A 24,383-nucleotide genomic window follows, 5' to 3' on the forward strand; every position below is an offset into this window, starting at 1 on the left:
TTTCTCACCTTTCCTTTCTTACTCAGGTGCGTGTTGACTTTTCTTCTTCTTAACACGTCATATCGCATTGAATCCTAGGTAGCAGGAAGTCGCACCCTTTCCTTCCTTCATCAGTGAGTCATCACGGAAGACACATGGCGGTTGGGAATTTATCAGCAATGTATCCTATCTGACCATCAATAGGAAGCGTTTAATACACTAACAAATCTGATGTCTTGGATTGGTGACACTAGTGTGGGGCCAGAAGGAACCATATGCCCACAGGAATTACCTGCCCCTTACTTTTTAAAACAAAATAATCAATATGTACTGACATTATTTTGTAAAAGGTATATCATCATACGCCATGTTCTACATTAATTTTTCAACTTGAGGCAAAATTTTGCAAGTAAAGTCCGAAGTTATACGGCGAAATTTCTTAAGGAGATAAATAATCTTCTAATAAGGTACGTTTCTTATGCAAATTTGTTGGAACGGGCCAGAGCTGCAGAGTTTCTTTAGTTTGCTTCCAATTTTATTTTAGTGAATATGTGTCAATAACGAGTGTTTTTCCTACCCATGCTTCTCTACAGTTTCGAACTAAAGTGTAGCTTCGATGCGTTTCGAAACTTCATTAGCGAACTGGACATCCTAGTATTTTACGCTCAGAATTTGCAAAAGTGCTTTTTTACTTCCTCACAATTTTCACAAAGATTATTGTATGACGTACACAGATTGTATTTGTTTTCCAACACATAATATACCCCTTGATTTTTTATACATTTCTGTTTGTAACATCAGAATTTTGCCGGAGAAGAGGAGAGCACAGCCTGCTACGAAGCCTGGAGTCCAGGGTATGAATTCCGGCCTCATCATGGGTGTTCTTTTTGAGTACACCATCGTTATCATCACTCACCCTCATCTTCACGATTAGCCAAAACGGGCAGAAAAGCTACGCTAAGTAACAACAAGAGCACACACAAAAAATCAGAAATTTTCTACTAATTACACTGTCAATTACCGTTTCCAATTATTTCCAAAACTGTATAATATTAATAGGTGTTTGCAACTGTGTTCATATATAATTAATGCTTCTCTTCCCATGTCAATGTAATGAAATGTGTTGTTCTGTTTATAGATAGTTCATATATTTTATTAATTAATTGTAATTGCAAAATTAATCAATTTGTGAGTGACTTGTGCTGCGTAGTTGCGTATATATGTATATTCAGGATAAATTAATCTTTTTCGAGGGCTCGTAGCGTTGAAACGAGGCATCAAACAAAAAAGTTAAGTGTTTTCGAGTGAAGATGTTTTCCTTCTGTGCGGTGTGAAAGCTGTACTATTGTTTCTTCTCTCTTTTTGGAGACGAGAGAGAGAGAGAGAGAGAGAGAGAGAGAGAGAGAGAGAGAGAGAGAACGAGACAGGTATTTACAACTCGAGACCAGACACTTTCCAAGAGTTGCAAATATGGGGAAAAGCGACTGCATCTACCACCACGCTGCTGCGCTCCGCCCACTCGCTTTCTCCCCTTCTCTACCGTTATGCGCGGTCTTGTTCGAGTATAGATTATAGAGTACCGGCTAGGTGGCAGAGCGGGCCTCTCCGATGCTGATGATGTATTGGTAACGTCGTCGCCTTGTAATCGAGGGGTCCCGGCTTAAACACCGGGGAGGCATTAGTTGTTCGGATTCCAAATTAGACTGCAGGTCCAGTCCCAAATAGCCTTTTTGTGCATAAAGTGGACTTCAAACCAAACTCAGCAACAAGGAAACTCGGTGGGAGACTGGACCTTTGGCCGACGCCAGGGCTGCTATTTTCGAATTTTTCTATACTTTCGAAAAAGCGCTACGATATTCCAAAACTTGAAAAATTACATATGCTTAGGATTCACACGAATCTTCATGTGATTTGCTTTGGCTATCTCAATAGTTTCGTTTCTACGTAGGTCATATCATCGCTCATCTTGCCATCGCGATTAACCATGAAGTTGAAGAAAAGCTACACTATACAACAAAAATATAAATGCATATCATTGCGCAAACCAAGTACACTTAATTTCAGCAATAGCTTCCTCTCTTTAATCGCGGCTCGATGTCTCCACAACCCTTTCAAGTCGACCATCGAAGCACTGTGTCGCAGGGACCGGCTTGCTACGAGTGAACATCTGCAATTGATAGCTGTTGGCAAAAACAGTTCCGCAAAGTTCCGGCCTTGAGAGCTCCAATTAACAAAGTTAATCAAAACACGATGCGTTGCGGGTTACTCCCCCTCCCCATTCTCCCCAAAATGAACGCAAAGTTAACTTGCTGGAATTGGGACAGATTTACGCTTGAAAATTCAGAGCATGTGTTTGTCCTTCAGCGTGCTGTTTACGTGGAGTATTTCCAGCGTAAACTCGTTAAGAGTGAGAATGGGTGGAAGTAAGAATGGGTTTTAGAGCCGCAAAGGGTATCACCCGTAAGTTGTGTGTATGGTACCAAGACGAGTCTCGGTCTCGTCTCGAAATTCGATACGAGAACGAGACTAGATCTGCATTGCTTTCCTTTACTCTCTCTCTCCCACTCACTAATTTTTATTTTTGTTTCTATTCACGTGCTCCTTCATGATATTCATCATTCATCCTTATCGTCGCAATTGCCTAAGGAGACATAAAATCGACGCAAAATAAGGAAAGTACAATAACACAAATACTGTACAGTATATTCGAGTAGTAGGGGTGTCGTTGATTAAAAACATTTGCAATGGCAGGTGAACTTCTTCCCCCAGACAGTAGTACAATGCGTTCCTCACGCGTTCTGACACAGTTTTCTCACACCTGGAAAATGATACATTTGTTACGATCATGCAGTCATAACTTTTCCTAATTAAAGTTAGGTTGAAAAAAACCTTCATCACTGCACTTCTCCTGAAATTGTATCCTAAATTGATGCATCGCATCACCCCCTTCCCATTTAAAATGTTTAAGTCGAATTCAATATGGCGGCCACCAGTATGGTGGACATCCGCTTGGAACACGCCAATAGGGTTCCTCGTAGTCCTAACCTGTTTCTATCATGATCAACTCTACCCAGCCTAACTCTTTTACATTTTATATGCGGGTGTTAGGAGACTTTTGAATCAGCCTGTACTATGCAATATAATGTTGCGGTACGGGGACATCTCACTGTGGTTGCTGTGTTATGGTAGGTCTTTAGTGCGAAAGAAAACAGTGCAGTGTGTATGTGTGTCTCCCATGATTGCTGTACGATATCATTGCAATTTGTTTACAAGAGCGTGGCGATATAAACTGAAGAACGTTTCTAGTATTAAGAGGTTTCCTTTTTTTATTGATCTGCTGCCGGTTTTTGTTCCGTTGACTTCAGATTGCTCCAGAATCTTCATCAGTATTCAACGTGTTGAACCTCGAAATGGAGAGATTAGTTTGGAGGAAAGCTTGTAAATAGGCGTAGGTTTTATCAAAAGTTACAATTTCGAAAAGAAAGTTGAGGGCGGGGAGAAGAAAGTAACGTTTTGTTGAAAAATTAGGTGAGCCACTAGAAGGTAATGTAACCTTTAAACTTCGTGATAGTGGGAGGTAATGTGACTTCTGATTTTTTGGAGGCGGTGGAGATGAATAAAAAGATTTGGAAGTATGAGGAGTTCGTGTGTAATTTCTAAATTTAGGAGGCTGTGGAGGAAGTGTAACGTTTAGGATTTTAGAGACAGTATGGGAACTGACGACTCCTTACCGTTCGTCCAGGCAACGAGAAAAACTTGATAAATATGTGATCTTTTCGGTCGATTATTTTTTTCATAATCTTTAGAGATACGTGTATTAAATATTTCCGTCCTCTTCTCTGCCTCCCGTATTATTTTCGCCGTTACTGAGAAGAAAGTTTAACGTTTGGATTTTAGAGGCAGTGAAGTTATGTACTCTAAATTCCGGCGAGGGAGCGACTTTATGGCAGTGACTCGCTGTTGCCGCCTTTAACTACGAAGGAACTTGAGGGCAAACAGCCAATTAGGCTGCCCCCCCTGTTGGGGCAACAAGCGGCAACCTTTGAAACCCTCCTTCCCGAAGCAGTCAGCAGAGAAACAGGATTTTGTCAAAATAACCGTTCTGCGCTGTGAATGGAGGCAGGTTCTTATCGTGGCACTACTTTAGTGTAACGTTTTTGGATTTAGGATCCAGTGTACTAAGTGTAATATTATGGATTTAGGGGTGGGAGAGGTAGTGTAACTTTGCGTCGGGGAGAAGGGATGGAATAAGAGAATAATACGTTGAGAAATTATTTTTTCTCACCAATTTCCATGTTATACGATTTAGCAAGCTCCAATCGCTTAATCAGATCATCACAATATTGCAAACAGCAACACTGAATCACTCGTGTATCATTTCCTGCATTCCTGGCAACAGTTCCAGTCGAACAGGATTTCTGCCATGGAGAGAGAGCTTTGAAAACTGGACTGTGTGTAGATAAGATCTTCCTGCCTCTCTTTCCTCGCAGACGACAGACAGAATGTTGCGCACAGTAACAGCCGATCGTTCCTATGCAGGTCTGGTTTATAGTGAATAAAACTTCAGTTCAATAAAGAACTTTGCGGAGAAAATTGATTTTGAACGAAATTGCGCAGAGACGCGAGTTCTTACACGGCAGAGGCAGTGAGATATGTATTGAGAAATATAGGAATTACTTTTATGGTGCACTTGCTCTTAAAATGGAGAATATTTCACGAAGTAACTCGTCATAATTTTCTTTAAAAATATGAAACTTCTGCTTGGATTAAACGGCTACCCTTCGGATATTAATTTTCAAACTGTCACCATTGCTGACTCACATTCGGAGCTTATCTTATGTACGAGATAAGCTCGTACATTGCTAACAAGGAGTCTAGTATTTGTTCTACTGTCTGTACGTCGATTTTCTGCCACCTTTGGCTATGTTGAACCGGTCCGTCGATCCGCTCATCAAAGGCATCTTTCATTTAAATTCCAAAAAATCAGAAAGCTTGTTTTTTTTAATTGTTGATAATACACTCAGAGAACTAAATGCATCATATCGAATGATGCACCAGAATACATCGATTGATGCACTAAAGTATGTTTTATGGCTTCTTCAAAGAATCAGATTCACATTTGATGCATTTGGGTGCATTTTTGTATGTCGTGAAAGAAACATCATACTGCATCAGTTGATGAATTTTGATGCACCTTGATGCATTTTGATGCACCAGAATGCATCTTTTTCGATGATGCAGGAAGGTGCATCAAAAAACATCAACTGATGCATTGAAGTGCATCTCGACTGAAATAAATCCTCACTTGAATCAAATGATGAACTTTGGTGTTTCTTTCACGACATACAATAATGCACCCAAATGCATCAAATTCTTTGAAGAAGCCATGCATTCTGGTGCATCAATCGATATGATGCATTTAGTTTTCTGTGTGTAGAATATAATGAATTATAACTGCAAGTGTATCGCGCATATTGAATGATGCGCGAAAGGAAATATTAGATGATTTTGTGCTAGTAATTTACTTATTAATTTTATATATTTAAAGTGCTGGACAGAGATTTTGTCTATTTGCAGCACTCTTCTACTAATCCACTTTACATGTGAAATATAGTTTGGTACAAATGTCTTAAAATAACATAGATGAAAGTACAAATGGACGTTAATGTTATATTTACATTATATTTTTCTTCTGAATTTTCAAAGTTACCGGTATGTGTAGTTTTTAAATAATGTAAGAAGGTTTCTTCTGTTGGATTGCTCCGAAGCTGTAACCAGTCTGAAATTTCTAATGCTAAGTATAAGAATCCCTAATCTGAATTTACAAAAAAAGAATTGAGGAACGTGTATGTTAGATGACCGACACAATGTATGCACATTTACAACAATATTTATGAAAATTGTAAGAGAAGTTCTCTTTTACTTGAAATCTTCGGGTCCGTCAGTGCAAGATGCAAACCACGAATGCCATATAACGACCTGGGCGTGGTTTTTGTGCGCCAAAAGCCAAATTCTGAGCGTTAAATACGCATGAACGCACACTAATGGCACGCTCTGAGTCGCTAATGTAGTTACGCAACGAATAGAAGCTGGACTTTAGTTTGAAACTGTAGGGAAACATGGCGAACGCCACAGATTAAGAGAGCACCATGACGGAGGACGTGAGGAGAGATGATTAATTCCAAGGGGTAGTTTGGAGTAGATTTAACAGTTAATTATTGCGGTGAGGGCTAAGTAGGCAGTCCATCTTCCGCCATTAGACGGACTGGAATTTCATTAGCGTTGGCCGATTTTCCCCAGACCAGCGAGCACTCTTGGCTGCATCTCTCCTCTGGGACTCTTGAGAGAAGCTGCGGACATGGTGGTAGAGTGGGATCCATGAGTATTACCGTGCAAATTGTCCATGACTATTTTCATTAATTTTTCTCTCACATCCTATGTGTTTTTAAGCAATGGATTTTTATATATACTGGTGCAGAAGTTGTCAACAGCTTGTTTCGAGTTTTCTTTTAATTCTTGAAGCTCTTATTGGGTCAAATAAAGTGCACGAACATGGTGATGGACAATTTGGACGGTAAATCTCATGGATCCCACTGTACAAGCAACAGCAAAGATAGCACTAGCTGAATTGTCAATAACCCTGTTTATTCACTGTTTTCCACAGCGCGAGGTCCAAGAATTGAAATAAAAACGTCAAATATAGCAGAAGAGAATCTCTGCTTTATCATCAACACGTAACAATAATTTCATTAGTTACAAAAAACATACATGTAGAAGAATTAACTCTTCTCTGTCTGATGTAAGAACAAAGTCAGTATAAACAAATGCACGTGGCTTCTGAGAAACCCTATTGATTCGAATGTTGCGCGTAGGAATATAGTTCATGTGATATAGCCATGCCATTCAACATAGCTACAATATTGAAGTTGTAGGACCTTATTTTATGAAGTGTACATCTAACAGAAGCAAAATAGCACCAGAACTAACACATATGAAATTAGATATTTCTCATAAGTTAGTTTGCTTTGTTTGCATTTACTTCGTTTTTGCAGCCGTGGACATTTTGTCTACTATCTTATAGCTTCCGATTGCACAGTCGTACGCAAAGATAATAGTAGGTAAATACACAGAGAACGTTCTATTAATCAGACAAGCGAAACTGGGATATGTTTCCATATTTCTGGGAAATAAATATTGTTGAAACATTTACACCCATTACCAAATAAATTTGGCTAGAACTTGTGCTATGTGGTAGGGATTTACACGAATGTTTCGACACGAAAACCGAATAGGGTCTTCGACATTTGTCGGGACAAGATCTGGAAGAAGAGAGGCGTCTGTAAAATCTAGACTTGCAGTCCGAGAGTCTCGTCTCGTCCGACACTTTATAAATTAGGACGTATTGCACATGGAAATTTATTCTAATTCAAAATTGCTTCGCCATGCAACGTATTCGAACATTGTAAGACGGTGCAAACACTTAATCATATTCCAATTTATGTTCTCTTTAGGTAGACATATATTATTCACTGGCGTCTCCATAGAGTTTCATTCGGGTGGGTTCAAGGATGGACTGAATACTTTCAGGTTGGCTCTATTTCGGTGGTCATGGCTGCTAGGATTCTCAATTTCTTTCTTATTTTTCTTTCTTTCCTCCCTCTTTCTCTTATCTCTGCTTTTTCTTGTTTCTTTCTTTGCTGCCTCTCTGTCTTTTTCTATTTTCTCTCTAGATTTATCTTTCTATTCTTTGTCCTCTCTCCTACATTGCTTTCTTTTTTCCTTCTTTCTATTCTGCCTTCATTTATACCCCTTCTTTCCTCTCTCTTTCTTGCTTACTCTACATTATCTTCCCTCTTTTTCGTTATTTCTATTCTTTGTCTTCCTTTCTATCTCTCTTTTTCTTGCTTATTCTGTTTCTACATTACCTTGTTTCTCTCTATCCCCTTTCTTGCTTTTTATCCCTGTATTTGTGTATCCTCGCTCTTTCGTGAAAGATCCTGAACATTTCTCATGAGGCTATTTTTGTGGGTTAAGCCTTTTTCACGGTGGTCTATACTGGATTTCAGTGTAGGAACCGAGAACTTCGATGAGGGAGCGGTCTTTTCACCCCTCGCAGGACATCAACAGGCAGGGTTGGGTGTTGCCGTTGCGCCCAAACAATGTTTCCAGCTCGTGTAGTTTGTGACCAGATGGAAGAATGACCGCTTGTGCGGCGGTAAACCGCATATATGCAAACAGTTACAAATCCCCGAATCAGAGCGCAATACACGCTAAATAAGTATAATTATGGCGGGATGCCTATATAGATTATCATATCTCCGGGTAAGTTGTATTATTCGCACCAAATAACTATTCTACTATTAACACAGCCTAAAACATGCAACGTGTTAAAAGTAATTATCTTCACGAACTTTACGATTTCTTGAGTCGCACATTATTTTTCTCGATTTCGTGAAGACCGATTTTGAGAATGCTCCTTAGCAAACGATGCCTCCGCGATGCCGCAGTGGTAGCGTAGTTGCCTTGTTATCAAAGGGTATTGGTTTCGATACCCGGTGAAGGCACATAGTGGTTCTGATCCCGATTAGCCTTGCTGTGCATAAAGTGGACTTAAATTATGTCTCGACTTCTTACAAACCTTTCGAAAAATCAAAGTTTAAGCAAGTAAATACATTTTTGTCATTTTGAGGTAAATTATCAATTTGTCTATTTTTGGTTCATATGAATCTGCCTCGTCCTCCTCCGTGGCCGTGCGGTCTAAGGGCTGTGCTTTGGACTCTGGCTGCGGGACGGCATGGGTTCGAGTCCGCCTGGGTTCAGTCTCTGGGATCTCGGCCTGTGTATAGGACTGGTGGTAACCCATCATCCTGAGGAAATTTTGGAGCTACGATTGAGTAGCGGGGGGGGGGGGGGTGTCGACGTGCTGACCCCACGTCACCCTTTTACCGGTTGAATATCTCCACACCTCTAGGTAGGATTGTGGGAGGGAGACTGCCAGTCGGGAGATAGGCCAAGGCTCTTCAAGGGCTGTCGAGCACGGGCAAATATCATTATTAATTTCATTATAAATCTGCCTCGCTCAATAAGTTTATTTTATTGAGTCAAGCACAATAGCCAACTCTTGCAATGAGTTACTGGAAAGACATACGTGTGTGGTTGCACATATATTTAAACATCTAAAGAATAATTATATTCTTGTGGTAAGGAGTGGTTGTCATTTAACAAACTTTATTGATTTATTCTATCAGCATTATTGAAAATATTGTGCCACGCTGAACTTAACAACTTAACAAAGGCACATTGATTGCTTAATGAAGCATTTTTCTTGTGTTGCAGAGCAGGTTCGGTTTTTGGAAGTATTACAATGCTTTACACAGTCCGTTCGAAGAATTGTGAGAATATTGATGTTTTATCAGTGGGACCACCCCCGAATAAACATCTGTGGATGTTTTACAGGTTTCATCGCATTTAAGATGGTAATTTTCCGTTGCAACATGTCTGTTGCTACTCAGGCTGAAGAGCCTGATGACGCTGACAAAGTTCCGATTCATAGGTGGCAACACTTACAGGCAGGAACGACCTTGGCAGGAAGGAACTCTGATTGGTCCCATGTTGACAACTGACTGAAGAAGCGCCGCGACCGACAGAACTCGAAGTGCTCGGATCCTACGTTGAATAAACTTTAGAGCCCACTCGATGGGAGACGCCCCTGGTATTATTTCTAGATGAGGATGAGACTGGAGCTTAGATCGAGATGAGATAGGGAACGAGATAAGCTTCCATATTCGAGAGTCGAGATTGTGTCAAACTTCAGCTGGTCTCGGCATCGTCTCGTCAGTCGTCACCTTCCCCCCCCCCACACACGCACACACGCCTTACCATAAAGTCTGCCGAGAAAGTATTTATTCTCATATTTTTTTGACATTATTTTGGATCTTGTACAAACCGAGGAACTGAGGAAATTAAGTTGCGCAATGAAATTTGATAACATTAAATTCTGAACTGGTTGTTCATTGTACATTTAAGCCTTGTTATCAATTGTTCGTTTGTAATTATTGATCGATTTGCTTTATTTTACTTTGCTTTTTGTGCCACTTTTGGCTAATTTGCGAAGATGGGGATGAGTGATGATATGATGAAATTGATGAATGGATACTCACAAACATCCATGCCCAGGCCGGGATTCGAACCCGGGATCCCTGGCGTCGTAGCGCTATATGCTAACCACTCCGCCACGGGGGCCGGCATTTGTAATTATCATCCACTTTCCAGTGCCTATACATCTGAAACTATGAAAAACTCAATTTGCTGACCAAGGCAGAAATTTATTTTATTATAAAACATAAACTAAACGTAACTTTTCAACCTTCTAGCAAGGTCTTCTTCAGATTCTGCACCAAGTACAAATGCAACAAGGTACAAAACAGGACGATATGTTACGTTTAGTTTATGTTTTATAATAAAATAAATTTCTGCCTTGGTCAGCGAATTGAGTTTTTCATATCATGGAAACAAGGCTTAATGGTGTTATAATCTGAAAGTAGTTATTGTTAACGACCATCATAAATATAACCTTTTGGCTTCATAGTCATGGATACCAATTTCCAACATGGTTCGGCTGATCCCTCGACTCACATCTCTACGTCTAAAGTCAGAACCCTATGAGTATCACTGCTCACATGAATATTAAGCCCACACCGTTGCGAAACATTTTCAGGAGCCACAACCAGTAAAGGATCAAGAAATGAAAGTTACACTCGTGTTAATTTCTCTCAACTGGACCTTACTAGCCCTTCTTCCGCCTCATCATTGCCACGCAGAAGCACAACTCGCAAAAAAAAAAAAAAAAAAAAAAAAAAAAAAATCCCATACTGACCAAAAGTAGCCCATGAACAGTACATTAACTGGGTAATGAAGTTCTGGGCGATCTGCCTCCGAAGTAAATAGTTTTAATTAAACAATATGTACCGACACGTTCGCCGCTTCAAAACAAATTACAAGTTGGTTTTGCAGCTGTTGTGGCTCTCAAAATGGGTTTCTGTCATCGTGCCAGTTGCTGTAATAGGTCAGGAAAGATCTGTTATAAGTTGAGCGTTGATGTGGAAACGTTGGTGAGGCGAGGTTATAAACAAGAGACTGTGGAGGAATATGACGTTGCAAATTAGGTGGAAGAGAGATCAGAGACGGGCTATATTGGTTTCAGAACAGGTGTGGAACACCACATGGGAAAAGTATGAGGTAATATATAGAGGGGAAGAAGAGCGAAGAACTGAGAATTATGAGAAGGGGGGTAAGTAATGGGAAAAATAATTAGGATATGTTATGTGTGGGATGCGGAGCTGCAAATTAAATGAAGTCAACGTGTTTGATGCACAAATGGTCTGATAAGGATCTGGAGGAAAATGGAAAATAAATTAGGTATGTGATAGAAACACTTAGCTTAGAAATAGGTTTTGGAATACTCGAGTTATGGGCGTTCTGCAAATCGGTTTCGGAAGACTGTTTGTGCGAGATTTGAACATCTGTTCCGGAAGGTAGCTCCGAAGAAATAATGGAAATGGGTACGCACAAGTTGTGTGTATGTATGTGTGAGGAAAGATTGATAGATAAGGTATCTACCCACCTCTCATCTATTTTCACCTCTCTCTATATACGTATGTATGTCTATATTGTACACACACACACACACACACACACACACACACACACACACACACACACACACACACACACACACACACATACATACATATATATATATATATATATATATTCATTCATTCATTCATTGTTTTCTGCCTAATTGGCAGGTTTTTCACTGCAATCTCCAGCTTTCCCTGTTCTCTGCCTTACGCTTCGTAATAGCATACGACCCAGTTAATTTAATATCATCCATAAGCTGATATCTCTTTCTTCCACGTACTTTTCTTCCTTCAACCATTCCCTCCAAGGCATCTCTTAGCAGGCAGTTTCTTCTTAGACAGTGTCCTAACCAGTTTCTTTTCCTCTTCTTGATGGTCTCCAGTATAGATCTTTTTTCACCAACTCTTTTCAGTACGGCTTCGTTTCTTACCTTGTCCGTCCATTTTACACGCTCCATTTTTCGCCATGTCCACATTTCAAAAGCTTCGAGTCGTTTCTCTTCATTTCTTCTCAACGTCCAGGTTTCTGCACCATATAGTGCTACACTCCACACAAAACATTTCACTAATCTCTTCCTTAGACCTATGTCCATGGGTCCACAAAAAACATTTTTTCTTCTATTGAAAGCTTCTTTTGCTATTGCGATTCTCATTTTCACTTCTTGGTTGCAACTCATGTCACTGCTTATAGTGCATCCGAGGTACTTGAAGCTATCCACTTGCTGGATTCTTTCACTGTTTGCTCTCACATTAATATTCCTTGGTTTCCGTCCTATAACCATTGCCTTTGTCTTCTTTGCATTAATCTTCATCCCATACTGCTCACAGCTGCTGTTTAACTCTTCTAACATACTATTTATGGTTATTTCATCCTCAGCGAATAATGCCATGTCATCAGCAAATCTTATGCAGTTTATTCTTCTTCCTCCTAATTTGACACCTCCTGTGCCCTGGAAACAAGTTTTCACTATATCTTCTAAATAAATATTAAACAAAGTAGGCGATAGGCAGCATCCTTGTCGTACTCCTCTTCCAATTTCACAGCCTTCTGTCATTTCGTCTCCTGTTCTCACTTTAACTCGTTGATTCATGTATAAGTTGCTTAGAAGTCTTCTCTCTTTCCAATCTACACCAATTTTCTTCAGAATTTCTAAAAGTTTAACCCAATTCACTCTATCAAAGGCTTTCTCCAGGTCTACAAATACTACAAACACCTCCTTTCCTTTCTCTAAATATCTTTCCCCAATGGTCCTCAGTAAACCAATTGCATCCCTTGTACCTCTATATGTATATCTTATGTGTGTGTGTGTTTGGAGAGAAAGTGAGATAAGAGGGGGATACTTCGGGCAAATAGGTCATACACAGGACCTTGACTTTTCACATTTTCGGTAACATGGAAAGAACATTGATTGATATCTGAAAAATATTACATATAATTGAATACAAAAATCGAATGGGAAAATGAGCTTGAGCAAGGCAACCTCGGGGTTGGACGAGAAGAAGACGAAAATGGCAAAATCGGAAGACATTTTTAAAACATAGTAAGTCATGAACTAACTCGAATTTTGTCTTTGCGCAATTTTTAGAGAGTTTCGCGGGAATTTGGTCACGTTTCTAATTTTTAGGGAGACAAATGGACGGAGCCTACAACTTCTTTTGAAGGAGATAAACAGTTACTCTCACGATGTGTGGCTCCCATCAGAGATCGATTCCGGGACAGCTTGCACGGAAGTCAAGAGCGCGAGCGGCTACACGATACACCCGGTTTGCATAAAGGGTGACTCTAAATCTAAGGTGAAAATCAGTCAGCTAACTGTCCTTTTTAAATAACCACCAGTGAAGCTGTTATATATGTAATATAATTCAGGGTTTAAATAGAATAAAGGCGCTTTTGACGATTTTTGTTTTTTGTGGCAATGCTCTTTTTTTATTATTATTATTAAGACCAGAGCAGTTATATGCTAAATGTTTGATTACTGTAGTATATCCTATTATTCAATTTTTGTACAAGAGGCTAGGAACAAGCTTGGATTTACTTTTTTTTTTTTAAAAATATTTTAATTTTGAACTTGAATTAGAAATTAGAATTAGAAATTCTTCATTCATGGGCGAAGTTCAGCCTGCGGCTGTTCTACCACTTGACTTGTTTTTGAAAACACCAATTTTTGTGGAAAATAACATCGGAAATGTTTGCAAGAAATATAAATATACACAAACGCGATAGTTTCAGGTTCTGAGTCATAGATCGAACTTGCTTTGTTAACTGTTGTATACACATTTAATTTAGCGTTGACATGTTTTATGTTTATTTACATTTCTGCACAAGAATATTTCTTATCAAACTGTAAATTTACAAACTCAAAACAGAAAATGTAGAACACTGTTATTGCGCATTCGCCTGTTGTGTTCAATAAATAAATAAATAAATCTGGAACAGCTCGTAATTCCTTCTACATGGAGCAACAGTCTAGAGTAATGTCATTCTCCATTAGTCACCCTCGAACCTACAGAAAAACGTTTTTTTTGGTTAGGCATCAAACCATTCTTTGTAAGTTTCAAGAATATATTTGCTTGCGAATGCAGACTGTAATATTTCATTGTCCCTTCATTCCAGTAACATGTTATTATCATCTTTATCTTTCTGGATCTTAATAATACTTTCTTGTCAGCATTTCTTTGCTCATTAATATTCTCGAGCATTAAGTAACGTTGATTTGTTGGCTTGAATAATCCCAGTTGCGGATTAAGTGCATTTCTTGATGTTTCTATGTTGCTGTAGTGCAGTAGCGGCGATAAGGGCCTTAGTTAATGCCCTTCCTTCTCAAGCTTGGTTACGTACCTCATTCATTAAGGAATCTTTATTTTAGCATTAGTAATTTTGTATATTTGAAAGATATGAATTTTTGAAATGGCGAATTTGAAAAATATGAGGAAAACTCCATAAACAGCAACACTTTCATATTTAACACACCAAATTTCATCATTAAAGTTTTTCTGTTTGTTCAAAGAATGAAAATTAATATAAAACAAACACTCATTAACATTGTAATCGAGGACATTTTTCAAATGATTCCTATTTGTTTGTCGAGTGTCAAACAACATTTTTTTGTCTGAGAAAAAATAACACAATACATATGAGTTTTACAAATTGATCGTTTCGTCTCACAATGTCAAAAACAGGAGCAGGATGTTTTTAGATTTCAACCTTACTATCTTTATCATATTCATCACAGAGTCTGTAAACTGTTTGAATTGCTGAATTTGAATTCAAACAAACTTACATACTCTGTGATGAATGTAAGTTGTAACCACACTCTTGGTGCATCAACTGACACATTTAAGCGTGTAATTTTCGGTAATGCATTTTTAATGCATCAAACTGAACAGCAGCTGATAAAAAAAGCGCCTTCGTGTATTAGACAAACATATTTGTGTCAGTTCACTTTTTGGACTCTGTGTGTGTATATGTATGTATGTATGTATCTATCTATCTATATATATATCTATTTGTATGTATGCGTGTGTGTGTGTGCGGTGTGTGTCTATATATATATATATATATATATATATATATATATATATATATATATATATTGTATATGTATAGTGTATTCGCTTACATGTTAACTATATCATTCTGTTCGCCATATTTTTTTACGTGAAAAATAAAGTAGGTACTGAAAATTACAGAGGAAAGTTATGAATCTAGATTTACATGGATTCCATAGCTGGTATCGCTGCCACTGCTGTTGTGATATGTTTTTCATTATATTCCTATGCTCTTCTTACTCTCAGAAACAGTTCCTCAAACTTCGTTTCGGATTGGCTAGTCAGGGAAGCATTTTGAGTCACGAATAACAAGCAGCCGCATTTTATTTGCCTCGACTTCTCCAAATTTTCTTATCAGGCATATGTGAAAGGCCATGACCTTTTTCGTGATAGAGAACACACACTCTGTTGTACTGTAACTGTATCGTGCCATTACGGTACAAAGTCTTCAGGTGATTCACTACGACCTTTTCCATACATTTTTGTAAGGCACCAGTTATGAATCTCTATTTGAATCCTGCTTCTGCCAAGTTTCAGAAATAACATTTTACAATACAGAATATTCTGGGTATAAAGTAATTGAAACATTTATTTCAGAAATCCTCGATCGACTAACATTGGCGAATTTGAGTTATTTCTAGACACTGCCAGCAACATATCGCGAGGTCCTGGGCGAGATTGGAACGTAAGACTCCGTTCTTTAAATTTTAACTCTCGATTTGAATCGATACGAAATCTTCAGACATACATCAGCAGTAGTATTATCAAAGTTAATAATAATTAGTAATAACAATCACTGATTAAAATGATATTTAATATGTTTCGCTTACGACTTCTGAATAGTCCAGGTTTGAGCCGATGTTCTCTAAGGATAATATCGCTAGTCCTGACAGTCGTTCTTGTGACATGGTCATTCGGATGTAGGTTTTTATTAACTTCAAACTGGAAAAGTAGAAACGTTTCTTTCATTCCTCTCCATTCATTGTGCATTGTTGTCTAGTGCAAGGGTAAACGCTCACTTCCCTGTTTCATTAAAACGCATAATACGATAAACAATCGCAGATTCAAAACAATGAGATTACATCATCTCCAAAATGGCCGAGATCGAGAATGTATGGGTCCCTACCCGAACATCCCCTAAATGAGCTTTCATGACACGGTGCTATATGCACCAATGTTTTATTATTTTTCACCGCAGCTGAAATAAACTGCTTACATACACTTCGTCCCAAGAATCTCTGGAGCGAGCGAACGGAAACAAGCCTTTGCGCAAGTGGTGACTCGAGAGGGCTCGACCAATGAATGCGAAGGACTGGGGCTGTATGGAGGGGCTAACGCTGTCGCAGCTACCAGCCGTTTGCAGCAGTCCGCACTGCTTTGCTCCGCCCACTCACTTTCTCCCCTTCTTTACCGCTGTGCGCGGCCTTGCTGCACAGATACCCGAGACAGATCCTCGATCATGAATGATACATTTCGAGATAACGTGAATAGACATTTTAAAACCTAGTGATGTCAGTAAAATTACAAGACCCTTGCAGCCATTAGCACTGAAGCAGTAAATATTTTGTCCGCCCGTGTGGGCCACCCACGGAAATCCTCTGGTGACGCTAATCATACGAAACAACGATCCTGTTTGCGGTGTCGGGTAGAAAGTTCCTCTCAGAAATCTAGCGCTGAACATCTCTTCCGAAGTATTCTCGATGGCAGAGATGCTTGTTATGTTGCATTTTACTCGAACGAACATGCCGAAACAGTTGCCATGTTGGATTTACGCTCTGCGGGAGGAAAGGCACATCGGGACGTTGTTACAGATTCTGGACTGAATCCAAGTAATCAAATCAGACAACGCGATCGCGCTCGTTTCTCCGAAATATGCCATGTTTGTGCAATGTCCCGCACATGGTGCATGGTGTAGCAACAGTTACATGATACTTTTGCACATTGCAGTTGGAGCATTGGCACTTTTTTTTTGTCTTCATATGTAGGAACGGACGTTTATGAAAATATCAGGGATATTGCCGTAATAACGTTCTTATGAGGGGTGAATAGCCCACAAGTTCTGTACGCGACTGGCTCGAATCGCGAAATACGTAATTGTACGAAAAAATATAACTTATTTGTGCTCTTGGCTTGGTTTTTAGTCTGCAAGAATGCAGAGGTGAATGACTTTGTTCTCCTCCTGTTTACACCTGCCACTGTGAGAAAAAATGGTATCTTTTTTTGTTATTTTCTTGACGCTTTTCTGGCACTTTTGGTTAATTGCGACTATGGAGATGGATGATGGGCGATGATTAGATTAAACTGATGATGAAACGCTCACAAAGAACGCCCGTGCTCAGACCGTGCTCAACTCGCAAATTGATTCAATCTGTCTAGTCATCAGGTAATAAATTTGAACCGAGTTTGTTTGTTTGTTTGTTTGTTTTAAGTACGCGTTATACTCAGACAAGCTAATCGGCAATGGAGCTACAAGGTTACACTGGATCCGAATCACTGTGCAATGATCCTCCGCTAGGAAACGAACCCAGGACCTCTCGAGTTAGTGTCCTAGAGGAAAATACAACCACACACAGCCAAGGGGATTACAGTATAAGCATTGTTCTCAATCACAATTGTCCCAGTACATTGGCGTTGTGAAAGATTTCCAATGGAAGGGATTTTAACTTTTTTTGTTTACATGAGGCGAGTAAATGTAAGTTAGAGAGAAATTTTAGTCCCAAAGTTTTTGTTGTGTAACTTTTCAAGCAAAACTGTCATATTTTCAATTTGGAAAGAAACTCTGTCAAGAAATCATTTATTCTTTCGATCAAGTTACTGAACATGAAAACACAATATTGAAATCAGTCGGCAACCGTGGCTTAGTGGTAAGCACAGTAAGCTTTGACGTCAGGGGTCCCGGGTTTGAATTCCGGCCTGTGCGTGGGTGTTATTTGTGAGTGTCCCTTCATTAATGTCATTATATAACCACTCATCCTCATCTTCGCGATGAGCCAAATAGTGGCAAAATAAGCCAAATCAATCAATAAAAAAAATTGAATCTGGTTAATCCGTTGTGCCTTCCACATTTGGAGCGAACTCGTTTTTGTTTTCGATTTTTGTGCTGCAAAAAAGTGAATTAACTGAAATTTTATCTTTTTCCTTCCCCTTTGCCCTTTTTGGTTCTTCTAGCCATCTTCTGAACCCAGTTCTGTCTTGTGGCACCCTCTTAACTTCTGGTAAATCATTTTCCGCAAGGGAGTCCACTGATGGGTTCGACCTCTCTCTCCCCCCACAACGTCTATTGTTAGCTATCACGCATGACCCTCTCCAGTGCTAAGAATCCGGGTTCGAGTTTTGGATGTGCCACAATCTTTTAAGACAATCCGACACCACATTGTTGATACTTGCAGTACATGTCGGTTGCCATTTTTAGGCATCGTAACTTCATGCCGTAGAATTGACGACCTTAAACCCCGTTATTCCCAAGCTGGAGCCGCCTCGCTCCGTTCGATCGGACGGCTCCGTGAAAAAGGTCAGGGAAGCGAGAGATGGTCAGGAAAAGTAAAGGGAGAAAACATGGAAGACAGGGAGGTAGTCCGGAGGTTAAATTAAGAATGAAATTGGCACAAGAAAAGACGGAGGTAGGTCACGGAAAGAGATCAATGAAGCAGCTGGGGATGGAAGAGAGTGAAATTCGCATTGCCCCGGCATCGAACTCGGATATACCCGTACGATGTATGTGAGTGAGACACAGTTAACATTTTTACATTTGTCTGTCGAGTATTGCTCGTACCGCTACCGTGATGGTGGTTGATTAATTTCATCTATTCATCAGTTGATTAATTTCATGTATTCATCAGTTGATTAACTTAATCTTTTCATCAGTTCTTACATTTGCTAATAGATGGCGTAGGCATCCACTTTTTAATTCATTAGTTCTTACATTTTCTAATAGATGGCATAGGCATTCCATAAGTATAATAGTCGTAATGATGGTAGTGGAATAAAAATTAAAATACACTTGTTCGTGTTGTTCCTATGGTTTGTCCTCATAGTATTCGATGTGTAAATTTATTTCTAAATAGTGATGCTAGTAGGTATCCTACTAGGGTTGTCGATGTCGGGCGGGGTCCTTTATGAGTGTCTTCATCAATTTCACATAATCACCATTTCATCCTTGTTGGTACGACTAGCCAAAAGTGGTAGAAATGGAACCGAAAATAAGAAAGATAAATATATAATCAGATCTATCATACCACTATGAACAGTCGTGTACTATTGATAAAAGAGGTTCATGTTCAGAAATCTTTAAAGCAACCTGTAGATTTCCAGACTACTTATTTGATTTTAGGAACCTCTTAAAACTTCTATTTCCCTTCCGTATTAAAATATTGAATGCTCCCACATAATTGTTTAAAGGCAAAGCTTTCCCCTGTGCATTGCATTGTCCAATGAGGCACATAGGGTTTGATTGATTGATATGCTTTATTTTACTTCGCCTTTTGTGCCACTTTTGGCTAATTTGCGAAGATGGGGATGAGCGATAACATGATGTAATTGATGAATGGACAGTCACAAACATCCATGCCCAGGCTGGGATTCGAACCCGGGACCCCTGGCGTCGTAGCGCGATGTACTAACCACTCCGTCACGGGGGCCGGCAAGGCACATAGGGTGTGTGGGGTTAGGGAGTTACTTTTAGAAAGTAAAGCCTTACCGTCACAGTTACTTTGCTTCCGAAAGTAACGTATTATTTTGCTTTCTGTTTTAAAGTTAGCGACGTCGGAATATTTTGATGAAGAGAGCACAGTGGCGTATACATACAATTCTCTTTTAAGAGTTATTATTCGGTGAAATGTACTGACTACACTTAATACGCACAGATTGACACACGTACATAAATACCTGAATTGCTAAATTGCAGTGACCAGTCGCAGAGTCAGCAGGAATTATTTGGTAAATGTGGGGCACACGGAGCTTTGATTTTTGCGGCGTGATATTTATGACTTAGAATAATATTGTGAGAGTAAGGTGGCAAGTTTGCCACAATCAAATAAAAAAATTATCCGAAATTTTAGAGAAAATACATTTCGAATGTTTGTCCCACAAATATTTGTGCAGTACTCAGTAAAGGCTAGCGAAATAGCTCAGGTATAGTATTTTATGTAAAAAGTTTGGTCTCTAAACAAAAAATATGTAATATACTTGTACTTCAAAATATGCGGCATGAAATTCATTTTAATGAAATCGCCGACATTGTCATTATCGTTTCGTACACACAAAGGGGGAAAAATGTGTAATTACATAAAAATCCTAACCCTATAGTTATGATTTAAGACTGTATCACAGAGTTTGAGTCCTAACATGTAGCTGACTAAGAATGAATGTTTCCAAGGACATTCCATTAATGGCAGTTTTGGATAACACGTTGACATGTACCGAATATCTAGTATTGGATATTCCATGTACCTTCATGATCCAGGATTCGAGATTCTGTGAATATCCCATGGACGTTCAATAGCTATCCAGAAATGGATATTCAGTTGGATATCCAACTGACGTCCAGTGGATATCCCTTCTTGATTTATGTCATATAGGATATCGTTTACACAGTTTCAGATCTGATAAAATTATGAGCAGGGGGAGTTGGAAAAAAAAATCGGGCATTGTCTGTAGATGCAGATGTTCTGCCTTTTTCGCCACTAGATTACTCGGTGGCTTTAGAGCAAGCGCCTCTAGCGGTCATTTCGAAAAGTTAGTACAATTCCAGGAATTTATTGATCGTTCCTCACTTTTATTCGCAATGGCAAAAAAAAATTGCCCTCCCCTCCTTTCCTGAATTGCAATGTTGCCATCAAACACCCCCCTAGGGGATTCGAAACCCATGATCATAACTCAATACTCAGAAATGAACATATGTTTCAATACTCCGGACGCACGTTTAGGTCGTGTGCTTTTTTACATACATATATATAAAAAGGGCATTATGGATGTGCAGCCATTCTTTCTGGTGCATAGTTTTTTTTTAGTTTTTTTTTACGGATTCCAATGCTGTATTCGTCGCCGGAATCGGCGCGAACCACGAACTTCCATTTATCTTTCTATCGCAGTGGAATGCGTTTAATTTCTGATTATTTCGCACGTGTCGCGGTTTGTAATGATGCTGAAACTGGCCTGCCGCATTGTTGTGGAAATTGTTTAACATGGCTTGCTCACAGATATTGTTTTTTTTTTTTTTTTTTTTTTTAATCCAGTATTTAATTTGTACGTATTTCTGGTGCGCCTGTCTCTGCCTTTGTGAATGGTGACAAGACACCTGCACCAGTGGCTAGGGTTAAAGGTGGAAATTCTGATTCAGAAACAATCAAAATTCTCACTCTACGATAATTGAAGACTGTGTTAATTTAAAATAGCTCAGATATATATATAGTTTTGTCAATGTGGATAACGACCACCACTTATTTTTTTAAAAAATATAATTAAATAAACCACTTACACGTTAAAAGAAAATCTTCCAGATAGAGTATCAACAAATGAAAATGAAATTTCATGAGAACGATTAGTGTGTATATGCATAAAGTGGACTTTACTCATGTATGTTATTTAATTCTTAGATCCGAAGTATTCCATGGGCAGCCTAAGTTCATGCCCGACGTAAATTTATTCAATCGTTACCTTTTAAGTACTCCTTGGATAGTACAAATTTATTCAATTGTTACATCTGAAGTACCCCATGGGCAGTACAAATTTATTCAATTATTACATCTGAAGTACTCCATGACTAGTGTTGCCCACGAGACGAGACTTTGGCCTGTCTCGTCTCGTGAAAATGCTGTGAAATGCTGTCTCGTCTCCAAAATATTCGTTTGTCAAAGGGACAAATGAACAATCTCGTCTCGTCCCGAATTTTTAAAAGCCTGTCCCGTCTCGTCCCGTGGGCAACACTATCCATGACTAGCCTAAGTTCATGCCCGGCTCAACTTTATTCAATTACTACATCCTAAGTACTCCATAGACAGCCTGAGTTCATGTCTGGCACAACTTTATTCAATTGCTACATCCGAAGAACTCCATGGGCAGCCTGAGTTCATGCCTGGCACAACTTTCTTCAATTACTACATCCGAAGAACTCCATGGGCAGCCTGAGTTCATGCCTGGCACAACTTTCTTCAATTACTACATCCGAAGAACTCCATGGGCAGCCTGAGTTCATGCCTGGCACAACTTTCTTCAATTACTACATCCGAAGAACTCCATGGGCAGCCTGAGTTCATGCCTGGCACAACTTTCTTCAATTACTACATCCGAAGAACTCCATGGGCAGCCTGAGTTCATGTCTGGCACAACTTTATTCAATTGCTACATCCGAAGAACTCCATGGGCAGCCTGAGTTCATGCCTGGCACAACTTTCTTCAATTACTACATCCGAAGAACTCCATGGGCAGCCTGAGTTCATGTCTGGCACAACTTTATTCAATTGCTACATCCGAAGAACTCCATGGGCAGCCTGAGTTCATGTCTGGCACAACTTTATTCAATTGCTACATCCGAAGAACTCCATGGGCAGCCTGAGTTCATGCCTGGCACAACTTTGTTCAATTACTACATCCGAAGAACTCTATGGGCAGCTTACGCTCATGCCAGGCAGAAATTTATTCAATTGTTACATCCGGAGTACTACATGCATAACATAAGTTCATGCCTGGCACGACTTTATTCAATCACCACATCCAAAGTGCTCCATGGGCAGTTCATGCCTGTCACAACTTTATGAAATTGTTACATCCAAAGTGCTCCGTGGGCAGCGTGAGTTCATGCCTGGCACGACTTTATTCAATTGTTACATCCGAAGTACTCCATGGACAGTCTTGAGTTCATGCCTGGCAAGACTTTATTCAATTGCTACATCCGAAGTTCTTCAAGGTGGAGCTCATTTTGTTGCTTGATAAACCCAAACTTATTCAATTATTACATCTCTAAGAAGAGCCCGAGTTCAAAGCAAAGGGAAATTTATTCACTTGCTTTTAAGTACAGCGAAACCTGAAGCTACCTTGCGCCATTTTATTTGATTAGAAAGTCCCACACTGGTAGCCGGCGTGCGAGAGAGGCGAAATGCGCTGGTTATTTGATTTGCAAATGTTATCAAATTCAGCTCCGGCCTTTTGGTTTGCACGTGTGAAGGCAACTTCAAAGGTTGTATCCGGAAAGTAAGCGGGTGTTGGCCTCCCCCACCATAGGCAAGGGCTGGGTCGCACGGAGCTATTGATCTATTGCGAGACCATAGACCGCATGCAGGTCACGTCCTCCCTGCATCGTGTTAATGGTGGTGAATCGTAAAAAAGAAGTAACAGGAGGGATGAAAAGGGGGGGAGGGGTATTCGTGACGCACTCCTCGTGCGAGCGGACATAGGGTGATTTTACGAAAGCAACTTGGGTGTCATCGTTACTGATAAATGGCCACCGATGAAGGACTCCATGGAGAAAGGGGGAAAATGCCCTAAAATTCAGTGGCGACGTTAAGTTGGTGCCAGGGAGACCTGCACCTCCACAAAAATTGGCCACTTTTTGTGACAGTGGCGCCATCGTTTTTTTTTTTTAATTGGCTGTGCTCTGCCTCTTCCCTTTCTCCTCTTAATCTTTATCATTTTGTTTCCCATCACACTTCATAATAATTACTACTTTTATGTGTGCTTTGCCAGCAAAGTACAGGCGTCTCCGCTGGAGCAGTGGTAGCCTCGTCGCCTTGTAATCAAGGGGTCCCGGGTTCGATACCCGGTGGAGGCACATAGTGGTTCGGATCCCAATTTAAACTGTAGGTCCAGTCCCAATTAGCCTTACAATGCATAAAGTGTACTTAAAACACCAAATCAATGAATTGACAGCAAAGTACAAAAATTGTGTGATTTGCTAAGCTAAAAAAACTGAAATAAAATTTCGATTTTCATATACATTTGCGTCATGTAATATTTGAAGTACAAGGGTTTACTTTGAATTTTTAAAAGTATTTTTGTTATTTAGCGTCGCTTTTCTGTCACTTAATCGCGACGATGAGAATGGATGATGATGATGAAATTGATGTAGGGGCACTCGCAAGGAACACCCATGCCGAGGCTGGAGTTTGACCACGAGAACCATGTCATCGTAACGCGCTGTGCTAACCACTCCGTCACAGAGATCGGCTTACTTTGAATTGTATGACTTCTAAGGTATATTATCGTATTTTAAATATACGA

General features: G+C 39.6%; 1 protein-coding gene across 1 annotated transcript in view; it reads left to right on the forward strand.

Annotated features, from left to right (window-relative positions):
* The window catches only part of Sema1a (semaphorin 1a), a 778,340-nt gene that overhangs the window by 8,476 nt on the left and 745,481 nt on the right, over nucleotides 1-24,383 (forward strand). The window lies entirely within an intron of this gene.

This window comes from Lepisma saccharinum, chromosome 1 (genome assembly GCF_977018435.1).
Source record: "Lepisma saccharinum chromosome 1, izLepSacc3.1, whole genome shotgun sequence".
Taxonomy (NCBI): Eukaryota; Metazoa; Arthropoda; class Insecta; order Zygentoma; family Lepismatidae; genus Lepisma; species Lepisma saccharinum.